This window comes from Protomyctophum bolini (assembly GCF_963924005.1).
Source record: "Protomyctophum bolini genome assembly, chromosome: 10".
NCBI classification, from domain to species: Eukaryota; Metazoa; Chordata; class Actinopteri; order Myctophiformes; family Myctophidae; genus Protomyctophum; species Protomyctophum bolini.
This window is the reverse complement of record NC_137871.1, coordinates 20,573,990-20,586,489: the sequence shown is the minus strand read 5'-3', so window position 1 is coordinate 20,586,489 and position 12,500 is coordinate 20,573,990. Positions and strand designations below refer to the sequence as shown.

Below are 12,500 nucleotides of genomic sequence, written 5' to 3'. Positions count from 1 at the left end.
AGAAATTATTTATCATACGTCGATTTAATAGCTAGATTGATACGGTCGTTCTGCAGTGGGGGCAGCCATGTTTGTTGTCTGACGCTGTTGAGTGACGGGGCTGATGGCCAATCAGCTTACTACTTGGCTACGTTCGGATTTCCGTAGCTGACACCGTCATCGGGAGAGACTCCAGACCTGAATCGCCAGAACATATTTTCTTAACTCCTATAGCACCATTGCCGAAGATCATTGTCAATTGAAGCCTAAGATTAATGGCAATTGCACTTTTATAGGGCATTCGATCGATCAAGCCATAGTGCTACTTACGTTAGCCGGTTAGCTAGCTGTGTTGTCCATCTTAGATCGTCGGCACCATAAGAATCCATTCTATCCATTTCTGTATCCGCCTGTATCTCCTATTCCTTGTTTCGGCCATTAGTTATTTTAAGATGAAAGAGTATTTAAAATTTTAATACATTTTTTGTATTGTGCCACAGCTGCTGTTTCCTCCCTTCAGGCTGTTTGGCATTTGCGCTCACCTTGCCATGACCTTTGTCAGCCCGAGAGGTCCAAAGTCTGAGCTTTTACCTCGAAAAGCTAACAGTACAGAGGCACACATTAACCTCTCCTCCAGTCGGCTGTGTTTTTCTCTGTCTGATTTGTGCATGTGGGCGCGTTGGCCCCCTCTCTCTCTCTGTGCCATGGCAGCATGTGCTTTATGTGTGTGTTTGTGCTCTCCCTGTGCCCCCTGTTTTCACACAGTGCTGCAAGATGCCCCTTGCCCCTCCCGGCCTAACAAAACATTCCCTGAACCTCATTTCTAAGGGGAAAAAAAGAAAAAAGGACAGTGTTGTTTTCAGCTCCAGTCTGCACCTGAGCACAACACCAAAATAATCTGTTAAAACTCCCAGGAACAGTTTGTCTTCTCGTTGAATAGTGCGCCCTACTTTCCACTTATTTTTTTTCTCCACACTCACGAAAGAATGCAGGCAGGGGACAATCAAGCAGCTCGCGAGAGCTTAATTGAAGTAGGAAGCTATTTCACCATAATAGATGGCTTATGATTAGCTACTGTAATGCATCCTTATTTAAGTTGTCAGAATACATCCAGCGGCACTTCCTTAATTTGCCGTAGATTTCAGAGTGATATAAAAGCGAGAGCGGTGTCTGTCCCCTCTTGTCTTGCTCGTCTTCTGCTTTTGAAAAGAGCCTCATCTAGCCACGGCCTACAAAGATGCTATTGTGGACTTGAATGACACTGGTGGGCTGAATACCTTACAGTGTAAATGCAGTGCTCTTTGACTGTCTATCACACACACCGCGTCATGTGCTAATAAAACCGAGCTGCCTCCCAAGTCAGCGGAGGTTCACAGAGTTCCACACACAGAGGAATGTTCAGTGCTAAGCTGCCGCTGCCTGTAGCAACTGAAATAGTTCCAGGAAGTCATCGAAGACGGACCAAATGAGCCCCCTTGGTAATAACAGCTACAGCGGTCAGTCGATGGTAGTAACATTGCAGGGTATGGCTGAGATCAGAGATTAAATTGTATGGAAGGAAAAATAGCCCAGGGGGGAAGGGACATACTTCTCAAATTGGTGGAAATGATGATGACTTTGCTGAGTTGAGATACGTAGCTTCAAACAGTTATGGGAAATGGTGATGGGCTGCAGAGACCTAAAACCAAAAATATGAGTCTAATCCTTGAATGAAGAATGTTGACAGAATGTTAATAGAATGTTAACCGCTTAAAGGACAACTTTGTTTTTTTCCATCCAATGTTCATGTTTTAGGTTGTTGAAAGTAAAAGATTCAAGTTAGAAATGCTCATTTGCAGCTTCCTTTCGTTTGAACGATTTTTGATATTTTTGACAGTGTGAGGGGGCATTCAGAAGGTGACAAAATGGACATATTGAGCCTACGACACACAGTATGGCATCCCCCTTGTACCTCTACCTTCACACTCAGTAGATCCTGTGATCTTTTGTGGCCAGATGTAAGTAATTTCCTGGGTTCTAGTAGGACTATATTACAATAAAGAAATTGCTGTAAACTTTTGTCAAAAAATGCATATTTAGCCACTTGTTGGAATGCCCCCGCTAAAATCGCTAAAACTAAAGAAAGCAGCAAATTAAAAAGATTCAACACTCATTTAACACTCATCTTTTACTTTCTCAGACAAAAACACGAAACAAACAAGTTGTCCTTTAAGCCCTGTGTCAGAATACATATGGTGTTCGCATGGTGAAATGAGCCAATCTGCAAGCTCACGACACGGTGCATTGTGGCATGTTGTGCAGCTTGTATACAGTATCTGCTATTTTCACTATTTCGGGGGAAAAAAACAATACCTATTCCTGAAGAAGGTCACACGAACGAAAGTTGAACTCTGATATCGGCAGTGTTCTGAGTGTGCTGTGTGTGCAGCTGCTCTTTTAGTTAACGGATGAGTGGTTGGTTTATTTCACTTTTTAGAAAAAGAAAAGAAAATAATTGGGCCGCCGGTTTAAAGCGGTTAACAGTTAAGTGTTTAAGGAGCGATGGTGCAAAACCCTCAGACATAAACGGACGGAACCGGTCTTTCGACTTCTGTTGAGTTGTTATACCAGCGCTGTGCAGGTATTGTTATGGGTGCAAACCCATAGAGCATGGCGCAGCCAGTAGGCTTAGTCAACATGTCACTGTTTTAATTCCAAACATGACCCATGTCGCGTCATCATGACCTTGCCGAACACTCCGGGCAGGTTATCAGTCAAATCACGTGAAAAATATAAAAAAAGAGAAAGCGTAGGCTGGTTAATCAGCTACGCTCACTAATCTCCTTGGTGTCCACCTTTTTGTATTTAGTCAGAAAGGACATTTTAAGGTCAAACAAGATGAGTGATTTGCGTGGTTGGTTACAGACTATCTTAATCGCACGGAAAAAGCACTGTGTAAAATATTTCATGCGTACGCGCACACACACACACACACACACACACACACACACACACACACACACGCGCACACACACACACACACACACACACACACACACACACACACACACACACACACACACACACACACACACACACACACTGTTACCTGCAGTATACAGTATGGGCATCTCCCATCCTGCTTATTGTCGTTGCTGTCGGGTAGAAACAGAAACCTCTTGTCTCCATATTCAAACTTTTTGTGTGTTTTTTCGTAAATGAACGCCCTACTTGATCATACGGCGTCACTAAAGCATCAAAAGTGGTAGATTTGCGAGCTTGAAACATGGCGTGAAGTGGCACATTTTGATCTTGTAGATCTGCTACTTTTTTTTTTTTTTTTAATACTGTTTTTATTAGGCATTTTTGTATGACAATTTCAGATTAGACAATGATAATAAGTAATTCAGTTAAATAAAAATGAAAAAAATAACAGGCAATGTAAATGTTCCACATACAGTATAATAAAAAAGACATAAGTGTGATAAACATGAAAAAACAAAAAACAGTTAAACAATGACAAGTGTGAACAGGACAGACACTCTTGCTCTCAAACTTCCAACATGTTGTAAATTAAGTAAGTTACAGACATTCTTTTTTAAATAATAAAAAATAAAATATAGAAAAAAACACTCAGTTCCTTTTCTTTCAGTTCCTTTTCTTTCTTTCCAATTTTCTATTGTGCTATCTATTGTGTAGGAGGGGTTAGCGTGCACCTATTAAAATATTCAATGAAGGGTTGCCATGTCTGGTAGAACCTATCTTCACTCCCTCTCAATTCAAACTTAATCTTTTCCAATTGTAAGTAATGCATAACATCTTTCATAAGTGAAGTGTGAGTTGGAACCTGTGCTTGTTTCCAATTCAACAGTATCAGTCTGCGAGCCAGTAGAGTCACATATTTTACCATGTTATATTGGAAAGTAGACAGTTTGACCCCGGGCCCTGTGACCCATAATTGCTGTCAGTGGATCCGGGTCAAAAGGTCTTCCAACAATGTCTGACAGTAGATCTGCTACTTTTGACATTAAAAAAGAAAAATGTAATCCTGAAAAGTTTCCTCCCGACAGAGACTATGTATACTCTAACAGAGCCTCATATTGGGGAACTCTAAGTTCCCCAATATGTATCACCCATTCTTGAGATAAGGGACAAAACTTTTTTCAAACTGGATTTTTTTTTTTTTTAAGATACATTCAAATCAAATAGATGTATTTGTAGACACAGGTCTCAACTACCAATCTTGAGAAGGAACAGGTTTTTCGCATAACATTTCTTTCTAAAATGGGACATTTATGCACTTAATACCTGATTCATGTCAACTCCGTCAGACACACTAAAATCCCTTTTAATTGAATTTTATCATTTCAACAATAATATAAAGTCCTCAGTTATCTTATAATGGCTTTCAGTAATCAAGTTAAGTAATACAAATCTTTTAATATTATTTTGTTCCAATATCACACTATTATGAAATATCCAATTTCTCAAAACCGTCATTTCAACCTTTATTTTCAATATTATAACATGAAAACCATGTAAAAAAAAAAAAAAATCATCATTACGTATCATTTCAGTTGGTGTTTCAATACATAAGCATAAAAGATTTGACAGCGAATTTTCTATTTCTTTGGAAATTAACAAAAACATCACGGGACGAACGTCTGACGGAGTTGACGAACATCTGACGGAGTTGACAAGTTTAACTGATTTAGGTTCTAGACCACCTAGGATCTTGATTCTGGTGACTAATCCCACATTTTCAAGGATGAGGAATACAGTGGTACTATTTAGATTTGCCCTGTGAACATGGCAGCCATTTTTCAAAATGGCCGCCAACTTTCTGTTATTTCCCAATAACTCAAGTTCTACACCACCTAGGATCTTGATTCTGGTGACTAATCATACATTTTCAAGGATGTGGGATACATTGGTACTATTTAGATTTGTCCTGTGACCATGGTAGACATTTTTCAAAATGGCCGCCAACTTTCTGTTATTTCCCAATAACTCAAGTTCTACACCACCTAGGATCTTGATTCTGGTGACTAATCATACATTTTCAAGGATGTGGGATACATTGGTACTATTTAGATTTGTCCTGTGACCATGGTAGACATTTTTCAAAATGGCCGCCAACTTTCTGTTATTTCCCAATAACTCAAGTTCTACACCACCTAGGATCTTGATTCTGGTGACTAATCATACATTTTCAAGGGTGAGGAATACAGTTGTACTATTTAGATTTATCCTGTGACCATGGATGGTAGACATTTAAAAAAATGGTGGACCTGCTATTATTTTACCAATTTACTCAGGGAATATTATCAGAATAATATAAAATCTGTGAATACATTTCTTACCAAGAATTTTCTTCACCAATGTTTGTAAAGGTGTCTACTAACATATCCCACATTGGTTTCTATTTGACCACCCTAGGGGCATGTTTGACAGCTGCTGAAAGTTGGGTACCATCAACAAACAATATAAGGCTAAATGTTTTAAATTTCATTATGCTTTAAGTAGCATGTCAAACTAGGGGCTTTTCATGATTCTGGATCCATTCCAAGCATTAGTTTTGCACAAAAAACACTACGTTGGCTAAAAACGGCCATAGCCATCATCACAGATGTGATGAGGTCAGCACATGTCGGCACATTTGGGCAAGTGGCTATGGCCAAACTAGGGGGTCTATGGCCAAACTAGGGGTCAAACTCCTTGGGCTAAATTCGGTGAGGTGAACAGTGAGCAGTGAACAGTGAGCGAAAGACTGAAGACAGAAGATTTGGCTTCAGGACCATCAGGCAGGATGTGCAGACACTGAAGGCATCAGTGTCTTTCTCTGTGTCCCCAGCATGTCAACCAAAGCAATGTTACCAAATCAAAGGAGCCTTCACCTCATGTCACCTGGGGCTGGGTGAGCAATCGTATCCTGTATCTAAACTCACAACTAAATACAGACACTTGGCCAGACTGCCGTTTGAAAGGGTCAAACCCCTCATCCTGATTGGGGAAGACCACCCCACCTAATCACACCAACCGAACAAGTGAGGTTGGGGCCTCCAGGTGGGCCAGCAGCCATCTGCACAAGACTGGGCTGGACCCTGCAGGAAAGCAATCTCCAGCCAAGACAATGTAAGTTGACTATAACAGAGCCCCAGAACACAGAGCTCAGGAGAAGGATGGAGAAACACTGGCAGGAGGCCACCAAGATACAATGCCCCAGAGACCCAGAGTGTGCCACCACTGGCAATAAGGAGATCAACTGCTGCAGCAAAGATGTCATGAAAGGCAAGTCTCCACCAAAAAAAACCCTGAACCTAATCGGGGTGTCAAGAGACCAAAGTTTCTCCCCCACAGTTCCCTGCAGTGGCCAGTGAAGTCAAACTGTGCATCTGTACCTGAAAGGGGCAAGTCAAAGGCCAGAAAGCCCACCTCCTTTTAATGTCCTGTCAGTAGAAACTCAACCTGCACCTGAAATAAGCCCTTACCTCTCCCAGAGAAAGATCATCCTTGAAAATGTAATGATTAGTCCCCAGAATCAAGATCCTTGGTGGTCTAAAACTTGAGTTATTGGTAAAATAACAGCAGGTTGGTGGTCATTTTGAAAAACAATGGCTGCCATGGTCACAGGACAAATCTAAATAGTACCACTGTATTTCTCATCTTTTAAAATGTATGATTAGTCGCCAAAATCAAGATCCTAGGTGGTCTAAAACTTGAGTTATTGTAAAATAACAGCAGGTGGCGGCCATTTTGAAAAAGAAATGGCTGCTATGGTCACAGGACAAATCTAAATATTACCAATGTACCCCACATCCTTGAAAATGTATGATTAGTCACCAGAATCAAGATCCTAGGTGGTGTAGAACTTGAGTTATTGTAAAATAACAGCAGGTGGCGGCCATTTTGAAAAATGGCTGCCATGGTCACAGGGAAAGTCTAAATTGTACCACTGTATCCCTCATCCTTGAAAATGAGGTCTTAGTCACCAGAATCAAGATCCTAGGTGGTGTAGAACTTGAGTTATTGTAAAATAACATCAGGTGGAGGCTCTTTTGTAATATGGCTGCCATGGTCACCACGAGACAAATCTGTGATGGCCCCATAGTCAAAAATGTTCCTTAAGGCATGCTCTAACTGTGTGCCAAATTAGAATACTGCCCATTATTCAAAAACAATAATTTTATTGTTTTAGGAACACTTTTGTCAACTCCGTCAGATACACGTCAACTCCGTCAGACACAAAATCTGACGGAGTTGACGTCTGACGGAGTTGACAAAATGGCATTTGTTTTCATCTTAACCCTCTTTAGTACAATGTAGCCATTTTGTTTTTGCTTAATTTTGTTAGCTAAACCTAACCCCTAAACTAAAATAATAAACATTATTTTTGAATTCTTAACAAAGATCATAATAATGTCCTGACGGAGTTGACATGTAAAAGCTGTGACCACATTGTTATCAACATTGTTTGTTTAAAATATCAAACAATTGAATGCTTGTCAGACCAGGTACTCCACTGTTGCAATAAATATAAATGGGACTTGGAAAAGGAGTCTTCAGGCTAAATCTGTCGACAATATTTTCTGATTAATTTAAGACTTTTAAAAAAACCTGACGGAGTTGACGGAGACGTGGGACGAACATTTGATATGAGATATTTAATAGAAAATATGAATTAAAATTAACTGTGTATATTATTTGCTATGTTGTTGACAATCTACTTTAATTTAGTATGTATATTTATGTGATTGTGACAGTATTAGACACTTTTTTGGCAGTTTGAAATTGTGGCCACTTGCTGGGGACAGGCTAAATACAGGCCTTTTTGGGTACAGGGCCTGCTTTTAACTAATTCAGATGGAATATGAAAACAATTATAATGAAATTAAGGGCATAATAATACACAACTGTATTACACTTAACTTTGCAAGTGCTTTTATTTTTATGAATTAATTTATTTTTTACATAAAATAAGGCTCTTATGTGTGGGACATGTTTTTTCCACTTTTGTCCCTCATCTCAAGAATGAGTGGTATATATCCCCTTAAATTAGTGATGCAGTGGTAGCTATGGCACATGCATACAGCATACTGCATATCATGCATGTACATACAGTGGTTTTCAACCATTTTCATTTCAAAGTATTTATTTTGCATGCCACGGAACACTGTTTGATGACATTTAACCCCGCAGACCCAAAACTAAAGAATATGTCCACATTTCCATGCGTATTGATGTTAGTACCATTAGGACTAGGAGAGATAACAGGCACACGTTGATCAAAATAACAATTCTTCTTCTACATTAATTCTCTAATTGTGTAGGCTTCTTGTAAATTAGTAATGCAGAAGTTTAACAGTAATTGCGGGTCCATTTTGTTTAATTTTACACTCAAGATTTAAAGGTCTATAGGGGTGCATTTGGTTACCAACTCTCCATCATTTAGCTGAGATCAGTGCCGCTCAAGGACCACTGGTGGTTCCCGGACCACTGGTTGAAAACCACTGATGTAATACATTGGATTGGTGCAAATGCTGCGTACATTCAGTCCAGCCCAAGCCCCCAGTAAGGCTATCCAACGTTGAAGCTGCCACTACCTACTGGACGTTCAGTGACGTCATGTGCGTAACGTGCGTTATCCCAGACGTCAAATTTGAGGTCCGGGCTGTACTTCCGCTCACTCCTGCCATTGAGTTATAATGGCAGTCTCCCGGGTGCTTCAAAACGCCACTGAGCAACTTCTATTGAAATAGCAGGGGGTGGGGCTGTCGATCCGGTCCTCCCTCTATCCTTTATAACTCTATGGTCCAGCCCTGTTCATGGCCACTCTTGGCTACTATCAGTGACCATCTCCCACACACTGGAGAAATGAACAAAGCACACATCTGAATGTGTCTAAAATAGTGAAATGATACTGTAGCTCTTCCTTAGACAGGAAAGCGATAAGAGTCGCCCCCACATTGATGGTAATTAATTAAAATCACTATGGGGATCACGATCCCGTGTCCAGACTTAATTTTCCTATGATTATGTATACCTTTGCTCGGAAAACACTGATACAGTATATTTGAATACAGGACACATCTTGCGATCGGTTTGTTACCAGCAATAACTTAAAGAAATAACACATTTAATACTTTTTAATATTTCTTTCTTTCTTTCTTTCTCTTTCTTTCTTTCGCACACACACACACACACACACACACACACCACACACACACCACACACACACACACACACACACACACACACACACACACACACACACACACACACACACACACACACACACACACACACACACACACACACACACACACACACACAAGCTGTCAGTGTTGGGTTTCCATTAGTGACATTGGCCTGGTGTTGCCAGACTCTGTAAACCTCTTAGAGTTGTCAGTCTGCCCCCTCATCTGTTCTGCCTGACTGGAGGCAGAGGGGGGCCTCTACTGGTGGGAGCTGGTACTGCAGCTGACCTCACTAACTAGCTGTGTGTGTGTGTGTGTGTGTGTGTGATCATGACGAGTTTGTTTGCGTGTGTGCGTGTTCATCCTTTCCTGTGGGCGCGTGCATGTGTGTCCCCCTGTGCAAGTACACGTGCGTTGCTCCATTCATGTGTGTGTGTGTGTGTGTGTGTGTGTGTGTGTGTGTGTGTGTGTCTATCCACAGAACAAGGCATCCATTGAGCCGGTGCAGGCAAAGCTCTGGACCCGGGCCAGGATAGAGTAGAGTGGAGTAGAGAGAGAGAGAGTAGTCTTTCATACCTTCCCGGACGCTCTCCAAGCCGTACACACTCTGCCAGCGCTGCTTCAGTCAGTGCTGCAAACAGACACAAACCTTCACTTTTCTCAATGGCCATGCACTCACAAGCCGTCATCACACAGAGAGCCCAGTTGGCACGCCGTCGCCTGCCCTGCACACAGTAACACATCCTCCATAATATAACGCCATTGAATATACAATAATGGATAGCCTAAATATAGAGCGTCGCAGTCCCGCCCCCTTTCATGACGATGCCAGGCCCAGGAAATAATTCCTAATGCATTTTTCCTATAGACATAAAAAAAAAGTAAAAAGGAAAAATGTAAAGACCTTTTAAGCGTCGTACAAAGCCAACTCAACAAACACAATTTTTGGGCAGAACAAATAATTAGAAAGAAGAAAAAAACTGCAGGTTACAACACTTTTTTTTTTTTTTTCTTCTTCGTAATTATTTGTTTGGTCCAAAATATTGTGTTTGTTGTAATGATTTGTCTATACCACAGGTGGCTTCGAGGAAGCAATCTGATTGGTTGAAATGGCTTGAAACGCGTGCTTCAAACGTGCATCACCACACACCTAATCAAAACATAAGAAAACAGCTGGTCGTAGTGGCTACATCTGTCATAAAATATATGATTTTTACTTCTGTGCTGCCTACGGAACTCGCCTATCGGCTCATTCCTGCAACCATTTTTCTTTCTAGTGGTCCACGGACCACCTGGTATATGGCCATGATCTCACCCATGTCTTTCCTATATTTCTCCACGCTTTCAATACTTTGTGAAACGTTTAGCTTTGATGTTTAAATGGAAGTCAATGGTGCTTTGATCGGGCTGGAAATTTGGAGTCATACGACATAGATAAGTCATGGTGGACTGATGTCATAGACAGGCTGGCCACTTTACGTCTGACATCCACATTGGTGGAGCCACACCGTTCTAACGTGGATCCTTGGCTCCGTGTGATTTGATTTTTTCAATCCTGGAGAATTTACGATCGTCGAGGCAAGAAAATAAATAAAATTGCTCCCTTAGAGACGTGCACAGCATCAGATCTGTATGTGTTGCCATCTCGAGACTGTGCACCGGTAGGTAGGTACCCACCTGAGTGTAATGTATTGGAAGCCGACAGCGTCGCGCATACCGTTCCATCTGTATTCCAAGCCTGAGCACTGCAAAGGTGCTACTGCGGTAATGGAAACAAACGCCGTCTTCCCAAATGGACCTGTAGAAATGCCATTAAATGGGGCTCTGTAGCCTTATTCAGGTCAAACCGGGGACCCTTGAAATGAAAATGGTTGACAATCACTGCTAGAGCCGTAAGCAGCTTATCTTATGGGGGTCCCTGGCATATCTCTTCAAATGGGGGTCCGCAGGCTAAAATATGTCGACTTGGGGTTCCTTCACATGAAAACGTTTGTGAACCACTGGCTTAACGGAGCCAGCCCCTATCCCTCTATTGCCTTCATCCAAACATGAGCATGCTAATGCCATTGGTGGAAAAAGTACTCAATGTTTTACTTGAGTAAAAGTAGGTGTTCAGGTCCGTTGTGCCGTTAAGTAGAAGTCTCTTATTCAAAATGTACTCAAGTAAAAGTACAAAAGTATCGGCATCAAAATGTACTAAATGTAAAAGTACTCATATTGCAGAATGGCCCATTTCACAAGATCAAAATGTGTATACGAAAGCTTTTGAAAATGGCCGATCTTCAAGCGATGCGACGCATTGTGAGCTTGTATATCTGCTATTTTCAAATGGCCAAAATGTATAGTGTTGAAGTGGTTAATGTATGTTTTGTAATCAAAATTAAAATCTCCAAAGTAACTAAAGTTTAATTGTAGCGGAGTAAAAGTAAAAATGTTGACTGAAATGTAGTGGAGTAGAAGTAAAAGTACTGAATATTTGACATACTCAAGTAAAGTACAAATACCTCAAAAGTGTACTTAGGTACAGTACTTAAGTAAGTGTATTTAGTGACCTTCCACCACTGGCTTTTGCTAACCACCACGCGACCCTTAAAACGAGACTGCACGCGCTATACCTCGTTACCATCTGTCTGGTTTGTCATTGTGGCCTACATGCAGCTAAAGGTGGGCCCGATCTCTTTGCATCCGTTTATTTTATTTTATATAATAGCTGTATATTACAGCTTTTGTCCCCACACTATCCACAATGAAAGGAGAAATGAGGTCAAGTGTCTGCCAAATATGACATGAATTTGTGGCAACACATTACAAACATTAAATGCCATTGACTATGAAGGGAAAATGTACGTCATATGTAGACGAGCAAATCGGCTAACCAATCACATAAATTCAGTTGTTCATGAGATAATGATAAGAGCGCCCCTCACTTCACACGGGTGTGATTTTCTCCCCCCCGCCCTCATCCCTTACAGATGTAAGGCCTGAACTCAGCTTAGTGGGGGATTGTTATTCCTTTATTATATTTACTTTAAGCAGATTTGTATCAGCTGATGGAATGATGTCATCATGCCGCCAGGCCTGGATGGATGGATCCCAACTCATGAATGGATGGTAGTGGAGAGAGAGAGAGAGAGAGAGAGAGAGAGAGAGAGAGAGAGAGAGAGAGAGAGAGAGAGAGAGAGAGAGAGAGAGAGAGAGAGAGAGAGAGAGAGAGAGAGAGAGAGAGAGAGAGAGAGAGAGAGAGAGTGAGAGAGAGAGAGGAGAGAGAGAGAGAGAGAGAAGTAGCGTGTTAGTGTCCATTGGGATAAGAAGAGATGCCAACAGACAGTTAACAACTCAACAGAG

The 12,500-nt window shown here is 41.2% G+C and overlaps 1 protein-coding gene across 1 annotated transcript in view; it reads left to right on the top strand.

Annotated features, from left to right (window-relative positions):
* Positions 1–12,500, top strand: part of ppargc1b (peroxisome proliferator-activated receptor gamma, coactivator 1 beta) — a 119,161-nt gene that overhangs the window by 86,805 nt on the left and 19,856 nt on the right. The window lies entirely within an intron of this gene.